The sequence below is a fragment of the Chlorocebus sabaeus genome, chromosome 11 (assembly GCF_047675955.1).
Source record: "Chlorocebus sabaeus isolate Y175 chromosome 11, mChlSab1.0.hap1, whole genome shotgun sequence".
Classification (NCBI taxonomy): domain Eukaryota; kingdom Metazoa; phylum Chordata; class Mammalia; order Primates; family Cercopithecidae; genus Chlorocebus; species Chlorocebus sabaeus.
In genome coordinates, this window is record NC_132914.1 from 72,923,637 (window position 1) to 72,945,874 (window position 22,238).

At 36.9% G+C, this 22,238-nt stretch overlaps 1 long non-coding RNA gene across 4 annotated transcripts in view; it reads right to left on the reverse strand.

Annotated features, from left to right (window-relative positions):
* LOC119623861 (uncharacterized) overlaps positions 1-22,238 on the reverse strand; it is a 380,205-nt gene that overhangs the window by 121,231 nt on the left and 236,736 nt on the right. The window contains exon 1 of one of the 4 annotated variants that reach the window (XR_012094673.1): positions 11,019-11,105. The exons of the other annotated variants lie outside the window; for them this stretch is intronic. This is a non-coding gene — a long non-coding RNA (uncharacterized lncRNA). Of the gene's footprint in view, positions 1-11,018; positions 11,106-22,238 lie in introns of those variants that run through there. 4 annotated transcript variants of the gene reach the window in all.

A 22,238-nucleotide genomic window follows, 5' to 3' on the forward strand; every position in this document is an offset into this window, starting at 1 on the left:
TATTATAAGACATTATATTTGTTGGAATTAGTTGAAAAATCTGCGTGTTCTAGAACAGAGGCCTCAGAAATAACACCACACATCTACAACCATTTGATCTTTGAAAAACCTGACAAAAACAAGCAATGGGGAAAGGATTCCCTACTTCATAAATGGTGTTGGGAAAACTGGCTAGCCGTATGAAGAAAACTGAAACTGAACCCCTTTCTCACACCTTATACAAAAATTTAACTCAAGATGGATTAAAGACATAAACCTAAGACCTAAAACCATAAAAGCCCTAGAAGAAAACATAGGCAATACCATTTAGGACATATGTATGGGCAAAGACTTCATGACTAAAACACCAAAATCAATGGCAATAAAAGCCATAATTGGCAAATGGGATCTAATTAAACTAAAGAGCTTCTGCACAGCAAAATAAACTATCATCAGAGTGAACAGGTAACCCACAGAATAGGAGAAAATTTTTGCAATCTATCCATCTGACAAAGGGCTAATATCTAGAATCTACAAAGAACTTAAACAAATTTACAAGAAAATAACAACCCCATCAAAAAGTGGGCAAAGGATATGAGCAGACACTTTTCAAAAGAAGATATTTATGCGGCCAACAAATGTGAAAAAAACTTCATCATCACGGTCATTTGAGAAATGCAAATCAAAACTGTAATGAGATACCATCTCATGCCAGTTAGAATGGTGATCATTAAAATGTCAGGAAACAGCAGATGCTGGAGAGGATGTGGAGAAATAGGAACGCTTTTACACTGTTGGTGGGAGTGTAAATTAGTTCAACCATTGTGGAAGACAGTGTGGCAATTCCTCAAGGATCTAGAACCAGAATTACCATTTGACACAGCAATCCCATTACTGGGTATATACCCAAAGGATTATAAATCATTCTACTATAAAGACACATGCACACATATTTTTATTGCAGCACTGTTCACAATAGCAAAGACATGGAACCAACTCAAATGCCCATCAATGATTGACTGCATAAAAAAAACATGGCACGTGAAACCCTGTCTCTACTAAAAAATACAAAAAACTAGCCAGGCGAGGTGGTGGGCGCCTGTAGTACCAGCTACTTGGGAGGCCGAGGCAGGAGAATGGCGTAAACCTGGGAGGCGGAGCTTGCAGTGAGCTGAGATCCGGCCACTGCACTCCAGCCTGGGTGACAGAGCGAGACTCCGTCTCAAAAAAAAAAAAAAAAAAGAAAACATGGCACATATACACCATGGAATACTATGCAGCCATAAAAAAGGATGAGTTCATGTCCTTTGCAGGGACATGGATGAAACTGGAAACCATCATTCTCAGCAAACTAACACAGGAACAGAAAACCAAACACCACATGTTCTCATTCATAAGTGGGAATTGAACAATGAGAACACATGGACACAGGGAGGGGAACATCACACACTGGGGCTTGTCAGGGGCTTGGGGGTTAGGGGAGGGATAGCATTAGGAGAAATACCTAATGTAGATGATGGGTTGATGGGTGCAGCAAATCACCATAGCACGTGTATACCTATGTAACAAATCTGCACGTTCTGCACATATATACCAGAACTTAAAATATAATAATACAAAAAAAGTGTGGTCCCAGCTGCTCGGGAGGCTGAGGCAGGAAAATGTTGTGAACCCAGGAGGAGCAACTTGCAGTGAGCCGAGATCGCACCACTGCACTCCAGCCTGGGCGACAGCGTGGGACTCCATTTAAAAAGAAAAAAAAGAAAGAAAAACTAAAAGAAAATTCTGTGTTTTCTAATAAAGTTGTAAATTATGTTTACATAGGAGGCAAAGTTTGCTGATCAATCCTGTGGAAATTAGTCCAATTTAAGATACCACTGACATAACTCAACCTCTATAAAGTACTAACTAAATTCTCTTAGAATTAGAAACATATCTAAAAGCATTCTTTCTTGTAAATACTATTTTGCAAGACAAATATGACTTTAACAGATTAATTATAAGATGCAATGCCCAAATTCTTTTTTTCCAAAACATTTTCTCATACTTTGTCAGGAGTTCATTTTCTCCCTTTTCTATTTATCCAAGTACCACCTATCCAAGGCCCTATGCAAGCCTCTTTACCATTAAGCCTTCCCAGATTGTCTCAGCCTCTTTTAAATTTACACCATGGTCATGCCTGCATTACTCGATGCTACACAGTCCTTACTATAGGATTCCTAAGTATTCTTTATCCTTGTGTATATTTCTGTTTAACTATGTTGGCTTATCCCTGTTCTAGCACAGTGACTTGCATTAAAAGGCCATGGTAAATGCTAATTACTTGATTGAGAAAAGTTGGAAAAATCCATAGATGGGAGAACTGGCCAGACCAGGGAGAATTTCTATCCCGGTTATCTTTGCTATATAACAAACTACCTGAAAGTTTAGTGGCTTCAAAGAAGCATTTTATTATGTTCAAGGATTGATGGGGAATTGGAAAGGAGACATTAGGGCTGGCTTCTCTCTGCCATGAGGTCTGGGGTCTCAGATGAGAAGACTAATCATCAATTTCTGGAGCTAGAATTATCTGAAGACTTACTCATAACTGGTGTTTGAGAAGGAAAGGCTCAAAGTTTAAGACTGCTAAGCAGAGCACCCATCTGTGGCTTCTCTGTGTGGGTTGGCTTCTTCATAGCATGGCAGCCCCAGAGGAATCGGATAGGACTCCCAGAAGGAGTATTTCAGTGCAACAAGTTAAAGCATTTTTGGACCTGGCCTCTGAAGTCGCATAGTGTCACTCCTACCATACTCTATTGGTTGAAGCAGTCACAAGCCTACCGAGTTTCAAAGGGGAGAAAACATAAACCCCACCTCTTCATGGGAGGAGTGGCAAGGTCACATTATCACATAGCATGTGGGATAGGAACTATTGTAGCAGTCATCTTTGGAAAGTACAACCTGTAATGTTTAAATTCTTTGGAAAATACAATCTCTAACCCAGTTCTAGGCTTTAACAGACTAGAGTTTTGGATATGTTCAGTCTGTGACCAAATGTTCTGGAACTACATGGAGTCCACAGCCAGAATATCTTGTTAATAACAATAGCAATAATAGACATCATTTGTTGACACACACTAATGAATACTTACCAACGTCTTACAAGCATTTCCTAATTCCTCAAATCGACGCTATGATAACGGGCAAATCATTATTCCATTTTACTAACAAGAAAATTATGGCGCAAAATTGTCAAGTGAGTTGGGCAAGGTCAGTGGAAGCAAGATTTGATATCAGCCATGTCTGTCTGACTCTTAATCCTGAAGCTGTACTGACTCCATATATGACATTGTCAGAGGCATGTGAACCAGAGCCACCCCATCTGGAATAGGAGCTGTGTAAAATAAGGCTGAGACCTACTGGGCTGTGTTCCCAGAAGGTTAAGGCACTCTAGGTCATAGGATGAGATAGGAAATCAGCACAAGATACAGGTCATAAAGATGTTGCTGATAAAACAGTTTGCAGTAAAGAAGCCAGCTAAAACCCACCAAAACCAAGATGGCTAACAGAGTGATCTCTGGTTGTCCTCACTGCTACACTCCCACCAGTACCATGACAGTTTATAAATGCCATGGCAATGACAGGAAGTTATCCCATCTGGTCTAAAAAGGAGAGGCATGAATAATCCACCCCTTGTTAATCATATCATCCAGAAATAACCGTAAAAATGGGCAACCAGCAGCCCTCGGGGCTGTTCTGTCTATGGAGTAGCCATTCTTTTATTCCTCTACTTTCTTAATAAATTTGCTTTCACTTTACTCTGTGGGATCTCCCTGAATTCTTTCTTACGCAACATCCAAGAACCCTCTCTGGGGTTCTGAATCAGGACCCCTTTCCTGTAACAACATTGTTCATCTTAAAGACTTCAAAACCCTTCATTCTTATAGCTCTTTGTAAATAACAAGGTCTATGCGGGGAATGTTGCTTTTATCACTGATTCCTCCTGTAGCATGTTATATTGTTCCTGGTTATGTTTCAGCATGCACAAGCCCTTCTGGAAACTTTGAAAAATTATGTTTCATTCTGTTCCTCTAACCACAACTTGGTCATAAATGCTTCTGGAATTTGTTTTCATCAGCTCAGCGCATCGTTTCTTCCTTTGCTCTTGCCTGCCACAGCAATGTCAAAGCAGCAAGCAAAAACACATCCACTGATAATTCTTTTTATCTTCTAACAGCAACTTTTGTTTCTATGTCTGAATCATCCTTTAGGGCTCATACCCTGTTCTGGAGTGAATGTATTATATCATGTATTTGGAAGAGGTTTTGTTGAGTGCCTGGGTGACGGTTTTCTCCAACTTACGGGGCAGAACGTCCTTGTCGCTTACTGCCCGAATTTTTCCAATCTAGTTAAACACAAATTACTGAAACCCGAGATACCCTGAGGACTCATTGAAGAGAAACTGCCAAACCTTTGAAAAACAGAATTTCCACATAGATTTCCCTACCGCTATGTTTGTCAATTTGTAGAAAACTAAGAATACTCCAAGTAGTGATTAACGGTCTGAATGAAATTGCACACACGCCCAAAAAAGCCCATTTAATAAACCAACAATGGGAGGTACAACTGTGGATCAACTGCTCCACATTTCTCTCCTTGGAGGTTCAAATGCGGCAATGAAACTAAGCTGGTACTTGAATGAAGTGATTTTCCTCCCTGAAAAGGAATCATGTTTCATCCCTACTTTCTAAATTCTTTTTTGTTTTGCCAGACATCTATTCCTTGTATTACTTTAGAAAGCCACAAATTGTCTAGCGGCAGGTGGTCTAGCTTTGAAAGATGCTAATATACACCATTCAACTAGAATCTCTCAGACTGTTTAATTGGAATTTTGTTTTGTTTTGTTTATCTGTGTGTTTAGCATTAGCAGGGGGAACAGAAAACTGTCTCTCCTTCAGGCTGAACACTTGGGAACAGACTTCCAAACATCAACTTAAAAGCCAAGAAAGAAGAAAAAATACTTCAGGTAACATAACAGCTGCTGAGTTCCACAGAACACAATTACTAAAAACATCTTGTATAGCTGTGAAGGGACATTGAAAGAGCTTTTAGCTAGTATAGGTTCCTGGGTAGATTTTAAACGTTCTAAGACAACGTGTAGATATATCAATAGAGAACATACACATCTGGGAAAAATCGCAAAATAACTGGGATAGAAAAAGAACGAAGACAAATTCCCTACAACAGCCACTGAACTACAGCAACCCATGAAATGCAAGGATGGATTAAACAGCAATACATTCTCTAAGAAATTTAATAGGATTATGTACAGAATATAGTACTCATTTCATTTCCTAGAATGATAAAGGCTGTCATCACTGGTCATTAGAGAAATGCAAATCAAAACCATAATGAGATACCATCTCATGCCCGTTAGAATGGCAATCATTAAAAAGTCAGGAAACAACAGATGCTGGAGAGGATGTGGAGAAATAGGAACACTTTTACACCGTTAATAGGAGTGTAAATTAGTTCAACCATTGTGGAAGACAGTGTGGCAATTCCTCAAGGATCTAGAACCAAAAATACCATTTGACCCAGCAATCCCATCATGGGGTACATACCCAAAGGATTATAAATCATTCCACTATAAAGACACATGCACATGTATGTTTATTGCAGCAGTGTTCATGATAGCAAAGACTTGGAACCAAACCAAATGCCTATCAATGATAGACTGCATAAAGAAAATGTGGAACATATATACCATGGAATACTATGCAGCCATAAAAAAGGATGAGTTCCTGTCCTTTGCAGGGACATGGATGCAGCTAGAAACCATCATTCTCAGCAAACACAAGAACAGAAAACCAAACACTGCATGTTCCCACTCATAAGTGGGAGTTGAACAATGAGAACACATGGACACAGGGAGGGGAACATCACACACCAGGGCCTGTCATGGGGTGAGGGGCTAGGGGAGGGATAGTATTAGGAGAAATACCTAATGTAGGTGGTGGGTTGATGGGTGCCGCAAATCACCATGGCACATGTATACCTATCTAAGAAACCTGCAAGTTCTGCACATGTATTCCAAAACTTAAGGTATAATAATAATTTTTAAAAAGATAAAGGCGAAAAGGAATCTCAAAACAACATTCTGCATAACCTTCTTATGTTTTATTTTGTTTGATAAGAGGACAATAAAGTAGATAATTATCAGTATAAATGGGAGTAGCTATGGCAACCTAGCTTCTGGGCCATTACCCTTCCCATCACACTTCTTGGTACCTATGTTTTACAGAGTTGCTTGCAGTATTGTTATATGAGTCATTTCATTATATCTTCACATATGAGATATCAGAAAAGCCATCAGTTCATTTTAAAGATGACGCATTTACTTAAATGCAATTAAATATAGAAAGTTTAATGTCCCAGTGCTAGTTACATAGATAATGATATAAACAAGACCAAAACCTAGGCCTCTAGGTTTCAATACCTATGTATGTTATCTACTCTGGAGATTAAGTGATTATATTCACTGAATGTTACCATTTACAAATACTTGTTATGTCAGCTTCTATACAGTGATACCTTGAAATAATGTTCTTTTATAACAAATTTCTTTGTGAAAAAAAAAGCCCATGGTATTAATAGAAAAGAAAACAGAAGCAACAGGTACACAGCAGTAAGATTTCACTGGTGGCAAAATTTAAAACTAACCAATCAGCAAACACTTTTCTCAGTGTTTTGTTTTTGTTTTTTCCTTATTTTAAGAAAAGTATAGCTGATCAAAGGTAAGAAAAAGTTTGTTTCCTTTATTTTTAGCCACTACATTTTTTTTTTCCAACTATTCCATTCACCACTTTCTCTTGTCGGAAAAGGAAAACCTTCTCTCATTCTTCTGTCTGACCATTCATCAGGTTTTTATTGAGCACATAATCCAAGCTAGAACTATGCTAGCTGTGGGGATACAATGGTAAACAAGAAAGACTAAGAAACCCCCAACCTAGCAGAAGACGTAGACAACTCAAATGGCTTTTGCAATACAGTGCTATAAGGGCTATGATGTCTTGGCCACCTCTAACTCCCACTGGGGAGGCGAGCAGGAAACCTCCTGGAGAAAATTACTCTAAGCTGAAACCTAAAATAGGGCAGGGTAGGGAATGAGGAAGAGTTTTTAAGGGAGCAACTGATGTAAAGGAGTAAAAACAAAGGGTTTCCTGTTCAAAGAACTGAAAGAAGTTGGTGGAAGAGGGGGCAGAAGAAAAAGATGGGATTGGATTAGGAGACCAGGGCCGTATCTCACTGAGTGTTGTCAGCTGTGCCAAGGGCTTGAACTCAATCTTAAGGGCAACTGGAGGAAAGTTAAAGGGTTCATTAGGAAAAACATGAATAAATATCATTCTCCAATAAAATCATTCAGGCCAGTTAGGGAACCAACTAGGAGGTTGTTACTGTAATCCAGGTGAAAGAGATAACAGTGGTCTAAAATAGTTTCATAAACCATTTGACTAACAGGACAATCAATTCCACACTCTGATTTTACATTCTTTATCTTATGTCATAGAAAATGTTTCCTGCTGAAAATTGTGAAACATAAGCAAGCAAGTACAGAGATATTTTAGGGAGTGGGGCCCCCAGAATTGCACATTCTCCTGAATTCCATTGGCCTTCTGCTGCTCTGGCGGGTGATACACTGGGGGCTAGTCTAGCTGAATTACTTCACTCTCATTCTATAACTCCCGCCCCTGTCCCTCCCCAGCCTAAACTGCGTCTTTTGGATCTTTTTCCTAGATCCAATATATTTGTATTCTCCTTCAGCCCTAAGTTTTCTACACATTTTCTTTTTTGTGTTTTGTTTGTTTGTTTTTGTGTTTGTGTGTGTGTGTGTATTTTTTGTCTTTTCTTTTTTGTTTTGTTTTATTTTTTATTTTTTTTGAGACAGAGTCTCCCTCTGTCGCCCAGGCTGGAGTGTAGTGGCATGATCTCAGTTCACTGTATCTCCGCCTCCGAGGTTCAAGCAATTCTCCTGCCTCGGCCTCCTGAGTAGCTGGGATTACAGGTGTGCAGCACCACGCCTGGCTAATTTTTGTATTTTTAGTAGAGATGGGGTTTCACCATGTTGGTCAGGATGGGCTCCATCTCTTGACCTTGTGGTCTGCCCGCCTCAGCCTCCCAAAGTGCTGGGATTACAGGTGTGAGCCACCGCGCCCAGCTCTACACATTTTCTTAACACAGGTTTGAATTCCCCAGGACTCATTATTTTGACCTCTGCTTTCTGAAATGGAAGTTTGACGTGGATATACATTCTTTTCATTAACAAAGGAGTTACAGATCACGAATTGGTTAGTGCAATAGACTTAAAATTGCTCATTGCACATATGTCCACAAGTTTATATTCTTCCCCTGGGCTCACAGTTTCCTCTGCTACCCTTACATGGTCTCTGCATCTGTATTCACATGGGACAGCCTTGAGCAGCACAGCTCAGACCTCATCTCGGCTGGGATGTTCTAGAAGAAAGTAGAGTACCAGGAGGAGAATGAAGTAGATGAATTCTAAGATTCTACACTCTCCAGTGGAGTGTTGTTTCCTAAAAAATTATCAGACCACACATTCCACACATGAAAAATTCATCATACTTTGAAGATAATTAAAGTAAATGTCATCCAATTTTAACCAAATGTATATTCTACCACAAAAGGACATGCAAATGGCTTCTTTTAAAAATATATATAGCCAGAATGGTTTTTGGCAATATACCAATGAGAAACTGAAATGTTTGGGGGGTGATTAACTCATGTTCTAGATATCTACCATTATTAAAGTTTTCATGGGCAAGACTAGATCTTAAAACAGATTGATTTTTTCGTGACCAGAAACTGAACTGAGTTTGAACAAGTCCCATCGGGACTGAATTTTTAGCATCTCATAAGTGGTGTTATTTAAAACCACACTACTCTGACACTGGGAAACCAATGTACAGCCACAGGATCTTTATATACTGCAATGGGTGGAAGTAAAGTTTCCCTAAAATAAAATTTATGTTCCTGTTATCAATTATCCCACAAGGAAGTAAATCCTGAGACAAGAAAGGAGGGCTTGGGAAATATATCTCAGTTCCCAAGGACAAAGAGAATCTGTCCCTTTTCTAGGTAAGGGACTCATCTTAATGAGCACTGAAGCCTCAATATTGCAACAGTCAGTGCTAGTGACTGGGCATGCGGTGAGCTGCCCTTATAACCAAGAATAAAGCAAGGACCTGCCTGATGAGGAACCCCCAAGGGATTTGGAACAGAGGCAGCAATTTTCAGATGTTTAGTATAGGTTGCACTTCCCTTCTATTATTCTCAAACAATCTGTTTTAAAATGCTCCAAATCCTAAAAATCTTAAAATGATGAAATGCAGTTCCTGGCCTCTCCTTTACTAAGAGAAATTAAAGAAAAAGGAGCCGCCCCTGCTGGAGTGCACAGGTCTAGTGGAGTTGTTTACCCTTTCCCAAGTCCAAGGTGGCTTTGGCAGCAGCAATTATGGTTGGAGAAAACTGTGCCTGCAGTGATGCTCTCACAGAGACAGTTCAGTAGCAAAAGACCAGCTGAAGAGAGATTCTGGAGCAACCGGCACCTGAGCCAGTGGTGTGGATGCCCTGCCATGAGCGCCTGCAGCAGCATGCAGTGAGAACATTCGGGATTTCCTTTTGAGAATGTCAAGTCATCATGGACAGTGGCTCATGAGTCAGACCTCACCCCGTGTATCATCGTCAGAACACCATCCATGGTGGTTTGGACCATTACGCAGTTTTAAATTGTTTTTGTTCTTATTCATTGTTTAATTTATATCTGTGGTGGATCATTGGTTAAAGACAGGAAGCAAAAGAACACTGATGTTGAAATACAAATTTATACGAAACATAAAAGAGATAATTCCATAAATTCCCTTAAGAGTTTCTTTAACCAAACCTACCAGTTGCATTGAATTAATCAAAATATTTATACAGCATGTCACGCTCTCTCCAGTTCTACTTTTAGCATGTTAAAAGGGAAACTTTTGCCAATCATATGGAATTTAGGTTTTTTGTCTAATGGGATTAAATATCATCCATAACAAAATGTTTTATTTGAGCACAGGTTAGGAAAATGACCACTTAAATCTTTTCTCTGAACCCATATTTTAGGAACAAAAATATAAAAACTATTTCAATAAAACACTCATGTTTTTAAAAGTAAAATGCAAGAAATCCAAACATAAAATAAGCAGTTTTGTTGATGTTACCACAATAAGTTACATTTATATCTATATTTTAATATACATTTAGTCCCCAACTAAATACTATAGATGTCATTTTACCTTTCAGATCTTTTAAATTTTTTAATACAATTTTAAAAATTGATTAGCAAATGTTACTTGTTAAGTGGGAAAAAGGTAAAATGTATTCTATATAGTAATCATTAAGATTATATTTAAACAATTAATTAACCATATAATTTATCATCCAAACTAGAACAGTTTTGAGAATGGAAAGGGCTACTAATAATCACCATCCCAGGAGAATATATAAAATCCAAGGCTGTCCTAAGGAAATGGGACTTTTGGTAATACTACTAAGAATATGATCTGTAATAACATATTGGCCTTTTTATAAATTTTAAATTATGTTTTATGCAACACATAAGATGACAAGATGATTTTTACTGTAGAAGGGATATATGCCAGCAAAGGAACCTAAACTAGATTGTGCTATTTTGATCCAATTCCTTCGTTTCACAGATGAAGATCATAAACCTAAATTTGCTAAAACATATGACCAAGGTATGACACCTAAGCTAGAAGAAACTTTCATGCCTTTAAATTATAACTACTTTCTCGATGACAGATGACCAAGAAATTAAAAACATAATTTTAATAACTACCTCCTAAAACTATAACAAGTAATGTGAAATAATTAGCACCTTTAATAAAAATCTTGAAAAATAATTGTTATTGTCAATATTCTGAGATGTTATATCATGCCTATTTATAGAAACTCTAATAATCAGTCCTAGTGGCAGGAAAACTTACCAGGGTTATCAGAGGTGAGACAGACAGGTGTGGGCTGGTAACCTGAAGCAGCTGGTGATCTGAGCAGTTCCTCATCTGGAAGGTCATAGGAAAGGGAAAGTTCTTACACTGACAACTGAGCCTTCAAGCTCATCCCCACCAGTCCCACAACGTGGTGGTCTGCTTAAGTAACAATGACTGAGCATGAGATGGTACAATGAAAGAACTGTAATCTTGTGCCCAGATGTAGAACATTCAGAATCTGGAGAAGTAGTGCCATCTGATTTGTGGAAACAGCCTAAAACAACAATACTGAGACAGAGGAAGCTTCAATGGCCTCTAGTAGCCAGATTAGACTTCAGTTCTCATTTCACCTTCCATTTGTAAATGAGTCTAACCTCTAAGAATTCAGTAAACCTCAGAATCCTTGGGAAATTTGGGGGAGGAGTGCAATGGAGGTTTAATAAAAAGCTACAGAATATTCTGCTGAACAGTAGAAGGGGCATCTTGAGCAATTCATTGGAAAAATTAAACATGACACAAAAGTCATTCACAAGTGGTGTTTCCATTATGCTTAAATTCAAATTGTGTAAAATCCAGTGGAGATAGAAAGGGAACTGGTAAATTGGACCATTATAGATCATTTTATGTGTATAATTGAATGATTGTTACATAATTTCAGCTTATTAGTTGACAAATTAGAAAAAGAAGAAAATAAACAATGTTCAGTCTGATTAAAGGAATAAAGGCAAGAAGTAAGTAGAATAATGAAGAGAAGTGAAATAAGACAATAATGATGAAGACAGATAATAATGGCACCTTAGCGTTCCATTGCTACTTAGTGGCAGTTTTTTTCAATTTTTTTTTTTCCACAGTAAACCTCTTACATAGCCCTTGGAGTTCTACCAAAGAAAGAACACAAGATTTGAAGATGGAAAACTTGAACTTAAATCGTTGTTCCACCATTGACCTTGAGCCAATAACATTGTTTTTTTATCCTTGTTTCCCTTTACTGCAGAGGAGTAGGAATGCCTTACTCACAGGGCTTGTTGAAAGAAATAAACACAGCAACTATGTGAGCATGTTCAACATACAGAAGGCCATCAAATATGTTAATTTCTTTTCATGAATATTTAAAATAATCTCGAAGAATACTTTTCAAGGAAGAATGTCAAAATAAGAAATCTGGAAAGTCTTTTAAGGAGTTAGCCATTTAAAAGAGCTCATTAGCATTTCACAACCTTTCCAGTTAGCAAGGTGCTGTTCTGAAGATTCTGTCATTATATGATACACAAGTTGCAATTAATGAAATACAGAAAATTGAAAACTCTGTTAGAAAATTGCCAGTTAGCAGGACAGGGATTAAGAATATAATTGTAATTTGAGGAAAGGCATTCATAATTAAAAGGTCAAGATGGTCCACCCCTTAGAAACCTAAGTAGCAGGGAATTTATAATGCAAATTAGAGGGGTTTTTTTTAGCTATGTGAGGGAAAATTTCACCTCTGAGCACAAAAACTCTAAAAGAGGACAGACTATCTTTTTCACTTACCTAAAAAGATTCCTATTCTTCTTTTGTTTGGTCTAGACATTACTATCACCTTTCTAACACATTCATTGAATGTTATAGGTCCCAAGAATTAAAAATGTGTAACTAATTGTCCCTGCACTAAAATAAAAACAATTTTTAAAATAAAGAACAAAAAGTAGGAATTAACGATGAAATACAACAGAATGAACAGTAAAAGCCAGGTTTTCCGGGATAGATCAGCGTCACCACTGTCACCATCAGCATTATAGTATTTCTTTTATCAGCTTTTACAAAATCTAGAGCATTTAAGATTCGTTCTAGAAAATTCCAGAAGTCCCAGAGATTATTTTAAATATGCTCAATATTAGCCTCCTAGATACTACTTAGTACCTGTCATTTTTCTCTTCCCCTGTTTCAACAGCTATAGAATTGGCTTCTGGAGAAAAGGCAGAATCAATGAGAATCAGCCAAACCAATTCCATGAAAAATTCCAGTATATCATGTCCTCCCCATTTCTGCAAGTCAAGATTAGGCTGCTTCAGCTCACACTCCAGTGCTCCAACAGATAGAGATAAGCAATATTCCTCATGCCTCTTGAACTGCCCTGCTGTAAAATCCATACGTTCAAAACATCTTAAGGTACTCCAATAAAACAATCATCTTTTTTCAAATGTGTAACTATTACGTTGAACAACTATGGTTTGTAAGAAATTAGAAAGTCATTTTGTTTTGTTCTTCTGCTGTCTTTATATTTATTCACTATTTGGGGGATTGTCCTTCCCCTGTCCCTGGATAGAAACTTGGGCAGGCCATGGCATTTTTCCGGTAATTTTTAGGTAACACGAATAGTCAGTGGTGTACTGAATCTGCTTATACTAACTTGCAAGAGTGCATGTATTTCTTCCTAACTCTGCATTTGGTGATGTCATGTTGGAGACTTAAAATACTCACCTAGGTTGACAGAGAGAGCGTATCTTAAGAGGGACAGACCTTTGAATGGTATCGCTCTTCTCCCTCTGACCAGATGAAATCTCCATCCTTCCCACTGGTGAAAGTGTGTGGAAGGCAGGGATGCAGTCAATACTGAAAGAGATCACATTCTAGGAGTGTAGTGATTATAGCCTACAAAGGTCAAGAGAAGACATGGTTTGAAGATCTGTTTTCTGAACGATAAATTTAACATGATGAGTAAATGAATTATTGCTCACATGTTCCTGCATGCTCTGGGTGAGATTTGCATTTTTGTTCATCAACAATGAAGCTCAGTATCAATATTTGAAAGATTCACTGGACACCACTCTTCAAGGACAGCAAGAAAGATGCTACACTATCATGAGTAATGAGGTAATCAACATCAAATAAATTGCATTAGAGAATTGCAGAAGCAAGATCTATACTGTTTCTATACAATTGAGTCCTGAAGAGTCTTGGTCGAGTGAGTCATCACAGCACTGCTACCTTTTTCTCGCAGTGGGAGATATAAAATTGACAAGAAGTGGACTATAAAGAATATAAAGAAAGAGTTCCTGGATTTGAATGGGAAGAGACAATGCCTTAACACTGCAAAGAATCTTATTGTGCAGTGACTGGACAATATGCAAACACCTAAGTGCTTCTCTAGATCTTCACCAATCAAGATAAATCACTACACCACACATGAGTCAATACATTTTGCAATACATTTTTTAAATAATTGTTTTTATAGACAGGAGTCCGGCAAAAAAAAAAAAAAAAAAAAAAAAAAAGGTTGCCAGTGTTTCATATACATTATGTGTGACCAAAGGCTAAAGGACGGCTAAGTGGCAAAACTTCTGCTGAACTAAAGATGGCCTCTACACTTGACAGAGTCCCATGTTCTTTGGCCAGACTTCAGATCCCCTAACAGTTATCTGTTAGGATAACTACTTTTCAGCAGTGGTTCCTTGACCCTTTATGAAAATAAATCTCTGTTGGAACACCGCACCACCCCCGACCTCTGCCCAACCTATCCAAGCATGTTTGTACATAGCTGAACATGCAATAATGTAGTCAACAAACTGCACTAACCTCAGTGACCCCTGCTTTACAAAGCCTTCCTTACTGATGTGTGTTTGGAATTGAATGAAAGTGAGAGGGAACAAAGAAAAGTTATGAGCAAGGAGAAAGGAGAAGGAAGCACAGGGGATTGCAGATCTAACATTGCAGAAGTTAGCCTAACAAAATAGAGGGCCCAGTGAATACATTTAGGAAAAGGAACAAGGGTCTATGAAACTTTGAATGCAGCACCAATTCTGTCATTCCTCTGTTCCTTCACATATACAATTCCTCATCATTCTCAGGAAACTCCATTTCTTTCGCAGACATGAGTGCCAGAATACATCTCCCTCTCCTATTAGACAGTCCATAGAACACAACATCCTCAGCAGTACATTTCCAAACTCTGAGCTATGCTGACTAGAGTATGAGCAGAATGGGTGGAAGACTTCGGTCCAAGATGGGGCTTAGCCTCTGAGATGTAGCATAGCCATGTTTATCATGCTTTCAGACCTTTCGCCACACAGATTAAAAATAGTGTAGTAAGAATGTGCTTGTTGCCTATTTACAGCTATATAACTTGAGGCTAATGACACCACATGGCACCAATGATGGAGCAAGAAACTGAAAGTAAAATTTGAATGTTAGATTTAGGTGACAAGGTTTGCCAAGCAGGTTTCTGCAATCATTTCAATAATTATTCTGAAATTTTAGGGTGGCATGACTGAGGTCCAAAAAGTTCAAGATCACAGCACTGCAGGTCCTCATGAGGTGAGGACATAGCCAAGGATCAAGCATGTCTTCTTTGAGGGAAGCAGAGGAAATTTGAGAAGCTGTTGTCATGGAGCATCTGCTAATTAATGCTACCTTGTCATTTCTGTTGAGAGTTATCTCCTTTAAGGTAAATGCAATAAAGTGTAATTCACATACAATCTATGTGCTTCAGTCTTCATTTTATTCTATTCTCAAGTCCTGTCTTCTGTAGGGTTAATTCACACTCCAAGTCCCTACTTATTTTTCTGCATCATCTAGTGTATTACCATTGAACTCCAGTGGGTTTTATACACACACATATGTACATGCACATGTGGATTCACACACATACTCCATGAAGAACTGGTTTTCACAGTCAGCACAGGATGCACATTTTACACCATGATCTAATAAAAACATACGCATGTATATATAACTGAATAAATGTTTGATACACAATAATTATCCCAATACATATGATATATTCTGCTATTATCTATTTTATTTGTAATGCTAATTTTTATGAACTGATTAGTTTATCTGATTATGGATTTCAGCCTGTAGTTTAAATCCATTTCGCTCTACATCCAATATGCAGATTGTACCCTGGGATCCATTGGTGAATAATCAATAAAATTCATTATAGAATTATCTGTTCTTCAGGCTCACCCCTCAGCTTTTCTTTCTTTACTTTTGGTCCAAGTGAAATAATTGTGCCAAGCATTTTACAGTATTCCCAATTAATCTCTGAATTCAAAAGGGAGGCATATATCCTGATTTTCAGGTAAATTTAAGAATTAAACACTTGTTCTGCCAGAAAGATAAACATACATATACCTACCTACACACACACACACACACACACAGAGACACGCACACACATGGACAGAAATAAAGGCCTGGAAATAGATGCCCAATATTTATAATAGTGATTATAAGATTGAATAAAAAATCTTATTTTGTATTAAGGGAATGAGGGAAGGGAATGAAGAGACTATCACCTCTTACATCATGCACTTACACACTGTTTTACAACAGATTTGTATTATTATTGTACTTTTTAAGTTAATTAAGATATGTTCAGTTTTAGAAATTTGGAAAACATGACAATAAATAGTTAAATCTATTTAAATCTCCAAAGTCTCACCACCTAGAAAAAAATTGGTCATAAAAATTGGATACATTTCTTTTCATCTTTTCTTCCATTAACGTACACACACAATCATACACATACACACAGAACACTATAATCATAGTAGACATAGATTTTTATCCTTTTTCACTTAGCATTATAATCAAGGATATTTAGCCACATTGTTAAAATTTTTTCAACTACTTAGCATTTTGTAATTGCATATAGTTCATCAAATGGGTATTTCAAAAAATAGAAAAGTAGTCATTTATTATTAAAATTATTTCCAGAATTCATAAGAAGAATATTTTAGAAAATTATAAACCCCCAAATGAAATAATGAGATCATTAAATTTCTACCACAATTATGTGTAAAACAGACATATACAGTTGAGCATGATTGAAGCCCACAGAAGAGTTTAAAAAGTAATATGCCTTCGTATCATTAAACATTTCTTACCCAGTCTTCAGGTAATATAGTTTACATAAATGTTCAGCACTTTGTGGATATAATCATTTAAAAACAGCTTAGAAAATTTGCAAATAATTAAACCTAATGAGGTTTAATAGGGCAGCATGAGTAGAACTATACAGGTAAAACAAACAATACAAACCATTAAATGGAGGAAAAATCTAGAATGGGCATAGTTTTACATATTGCACTTGAAGAACCTGTAAAAAACTAGTGGTAATATCTAATTAGGTAGCTAGGCTTGTACCTGTCAAGCTCAAAAGAGATAAAGTGGTCAGACTGCATATTTAGCAACAGGGAGCTAGAGCCATGGCCAGTGAATAAGCCCAGACAAGTACTGTACATGGGATGAAAGAAGACCATGGTCACATAGAAAAACCAGGTCATTCAGCCCACCCCTACTTCTTTCCTCTTTAGAGATCATATATATGTACTTTTCCCTTAAATCTATATCACATGTTTTGTATCCCTAAATGTCTTATGAGCTTCTCAATGACATGTATTTCCCTTTTCAACCATGTAATACACTGTTGGATGCTAAAAGAACTCTGGACTTTCAATTACAGTAACTATAAAGTCTTTAATTCATATAATCATATACATAATGTAAATAAGAATCTGCTCTAAAGGCATTGGAGGCTCAACAAAATAGTGAGTAATTACCAGACCATGATCCAGAAGAAGAGGGAAATCAATAGAGGCAAGGTCAGGATTTAGGCTTACTCTTCCCTGGGGCACTGGCTAATACTGGAAGAGGCTGCTAAGGGGCTGAGGGGCTGAATGGTGCTCTTAATAACATCCCAGGAATAAGTAGACAGAAGCTGGAGGCCAGGATCTGCTTGAGAATACAGAGGTGCTGATCAATCTCATGCACTTTGGGTTAGGACACTGAAGAGTTATATCCAAGGAGTAAACGTTAACCTGAAGTTGTTCATCCCTGGATCTACAGCTAAGCTTTCTTCTTCTTTCATCCCATGTACTGTCTTTAGAGCTTGACAGGTACAGTTTCTCTCAGTCCCAGAAATTAAATTGAGGGGATCAGATTACTAGCGTACAGAGGCAAATGTAAACAAAGAAGCAAAAGTAAACAATCTCTAGAGAAAGATAGTATACTAGGCCTCAATTTCTACAAGCAATTTTTAAGTATAATGTCTGTCTCACAATAAAAAACATCCATGCATGTAAAAGGACAAAATAAAATAAATGAGAACCAACGGAACCAACAGGATAATTAAAAGGCCTGTAGGGCCTGTAGATGCTGATGTTATCAAACATGGACTTTAACTATGCTGACCATGATTAAGGTTATAAAGGAATAATTAAGAATTTCAATTATGACAGAGCTGAAAATTATTTTAAAAAGACATAGTACATTCTTAAATACACAGTGAAATTCTAGAAATAAAAAATACAACTAACAAAATTAGGAACTCAATAATGGATTTAATACTAGCTTAGATGCAACTGAAGAGAGAATTCATGAAGTGACACGTAAATCAAAAGAAACAATCTAGAATATAGTACAAAGAGAGAAAAAGATAAAAAATACAGAAGCAAGGGTAAGAGATGTAGAGAGCAGAATGAGAAGGTCTAAACTATGTGTAAATTATAGTCCCAGAAAGAAAGCAGGGAGTATATGGGGCAGAAGTGATATTTGTATAATGGCTAAGAATATTCCAAAACTGAATGTTCTAGACATAGATTTGAGAAACCCTACAAACCCAAGCAGGTTAAATAAAAGCCAGAAATAATGAATATTTAAAGTGCTAAAAGAAAATGTTGTTACTGAATGTTTGTATCCCCCTGAAATTCATATTGAAGCCTTAACCTCCAGTGTGACTATATTTGCACATAAAGCCTGTAAGAAGGTAATATGGTTAAATGAGATCATAAGGGTGGGACCCCAATCCAATAGGGCTGGTGCCCTTTTAAGAAAAGGAAAAGATATTGGAGCTCTCTCTCTCTGCCATGTGAGGTCACAGTGAGAAGGCAGCTATCTGTAAGCCAGGAAGGGAGTTCTCACCAGAAACTGAATTGGCCAGCAACTTGATCTTGGACTTCTCAGCCGTCAGAACAATGAGAACATAAATTTCTATTGTTTAAGCCACCCAGTCTGTGGAATTTTGTTACAGCAGCCTGATCAGACTGATATAGAAAATAAGTGCCAATTTATAATTCTAATAAAAGTAAATAAAAACTTTGGGGGTAAATAGTGAGTAAGACAATTCATTATCAGTAGGTTAATACTGCTGGAAAGGAAATATCCAGAGGCATTTTTAGGTGGAAGGAAAGGAAACCAGATGAAAGGCAAAAGATGAAGATGAAGAAGAAGAAGAAGAGGAGTAGGAGAAGGGGGAGGAAGAGGAGAGGAAAAAGAAGAAATAGCAAATAAAGTAGTGAATTTGTGAGTAAATGCATTCAAATATTAATCATATAAAGTAATAACAAATTGGCATTTAAGTTTAGGGTATGGCAAGTGGCATTAAAATACTCTAAGATTATTAAATTTTCTGGGAATAGGTTAAAAGTAACAATTAGTATTAGACTTTGATACGTCAAGGATACATTTCTAATCCCTAGGTTGACACTAAAAGAGTATATAAATTCTAAACTAATGGATGAAGAAAATGAAAAAATAAAAAGTATTAATCCAAAAGGAGAGGACAAGAAATAAAGAACAGTCAGGACAACTAAAAGCCCATAATAAGATGGTAGATTTAAATCCAAGCAGATCTGAATTATGTTGAGTATAAGTACTAAAGTTCAAATTAAAAGATGAATTGTTACACTGGACTTAAAAAAATGCAACTATGTTCTATATATATGAGGCAAATCTAAACAAAAGTATAGAAAAAAATTAAATAAAAGAATGGGGAGGGGGCAAGAAAAAATAAAACAAAAGAGTGAAAAAATATTAACCAAAGAACATCAACAAAAGGAAACAAATTTAGGAAACTAATTAATTAGATTTTTAAGGCAAAATATATTATAAAAGATAAAAAGACACATTTCACAATAATAACACTATCAAAACTACAATTGACCAAGAATGTTTAACAATTCTAAAGTGTTATGTACCTAATAACACTGCTTCAAAATAAATAAAGTATAACTGACAAAATTACAAACGAAAAATGTCTAATCTAAAATTACAATAGTGAGACCAGTAGAATAACCATCCAACTGAGTCTAGTCAGCATTACGAATCATAAGAAAACTTAAAATGGTTGTTTACTTTGGCCACTGAGTTTTGGGGTAATTTATTAGGGCAAGAATACCAATCATGTAGTAAATCATGTAGTAAAACACCAATCATGTAGCTTAAAAGTTTCAAGTATCAAGGTAACCATTCCAGAGTTTGATGTCTGGCCCTGCCTGTTTCTATGTGCTTCCCTAGAATGTAATGGGCCTGTGGAAAACTGCCCATCTGTGTACTATTTTCTCAGTTATTTGCTTTCTGGTATTCCCTTTTGCTGATCAACAACTGTATACACATGCAATGGCTCAGATTAAGAAGTGAAGTAAAGAAGGATATGGTACAATGAGAATACTCATGCATTCTGAGTAGGAGCATAAATAAGTACATTTGGAAGATATTCTGGTGTTACCTAGTAAAGATAAAGATCTATCTCCCTATGACCCAACAAGTTCACTCATAGATGCAGAGAAGTATGTAAATATGCATTGAGATTCATATGATTCATATACAACAATGATCATAGTAACATCATTCATAATTGCCCAAAGTTGAGAACTTCAAAATTTTTATAAATATTAGAACAAATAAACTGAGACTATTCATGAGTAGCATAAACTAATTAAAATTAACACATTACATGCAACAACATGAAAATAAATGTCCACTTGTACACGAATGTTCATAATTACTTTATTCATGATAGCCCCAAACTGGAAACAACACAAATGCACATCAAAACAATCTACATGATATATCAATGAACAATTTGTAGTATACCTATACAAAGAAATGCTACTCAGTAATATAGAGGATTACACTACTGATTCACCCAACCACATGAATGAATGCAGTGATGTGCTGACAACCGGCTCTTTAGGGTAGGGAAACCCTGATTTGTAGCATTTGCCAATTTCCATGAGGTAAACAGTCTCACCACGGCCAATTTCAAGCTACCAAACTGAAGTCACTGCATGCAAATTTGGTGATAGATGCACACGGTTGGCTCTCTCAACCTAGTTTGAGCTGGCTCTAGCATGACACTAGATGAATCTCACAGACAATAAGCTGTGGAAAAAGGCCAGACACAAGGGTACCTATTATGTGTCTTCATTTAAACGAAGTCCTAGAAAACTCATTTAAAATGAAAAAAAAAATCAGAAAAGTGGTCCCATCTGGGGAGCTGTGGTGGGGGATTCTCTGGGAAGAAGCAGGAGGGAATTTTATAGGAAGATGAAAATGTTCTATAGTGTCATGATAAGGTTGTGTATTACATAGGTATATCCATTTGCCAAAATTGTACAGCTGAGACTCATACCTTTCAAAGCATATAAACGTTACCTCAAAAAAAAAAAAAAGAGGAAGGAGGGAAGGAAGGAAGGAAGGAAGGAAGGAAGGAAGGAAGGAAGGAAGGAAGGAAGGAAGGAAGGAAGGAAGGAGAGAGGGAGGGAGGGAGGAACGGGCGGGAGGGGAGGGGAGGGGAGGGGAGGAAGGGAGAAAGAAACTGTAAAAAAGCTGTGAGATTAATTGAGTAGGGGAGTGGGGATAGAAGTCTAGAAAACAATACAGAAAAGGCAGAAAGTTGATAAATCATTGAAGCTGGGTGATGGGTGTATGGAGATTTATTATACCCGCTTTACTTCATGTATATTTAAAATTTTGTGTAATAAAATGTTTAAAAATAACTCATATATATATGACCATAGATTCACCTATTTTTCATTCACCGACCATGGTCTTTTCTTTGATCATGAGTCTTCCGGTTTCGTTTTATCTTTGTTGCATAAACTGCCCCACACATTTCTAGTTATTTTGCCTTTAAATAGAAAGAAAACTTAAAGACACATATAAAGCCATCATTGTGCAAAACTCTAGACTGTTATAATTTTCCCCATACAGCTTTTCCCTTTAACAGGCCTTTATGCATAACTAATTGGACAGGTTTTGCCAACTAAATTGACTGTGCCTGTCCATAACATTAAATTTAGTTGATATAAAATCAATAAGCCACTTTCTTTTTGCTCTTATATTCATCAGTTTATATAATTTTTAAAGTGTATAATTAAAATACTAATATACCTGATGTTACATATTTGAGAAAAAACTCAAAACAAACTTAAGATCAACTAACCCTCAGTAAGAAAG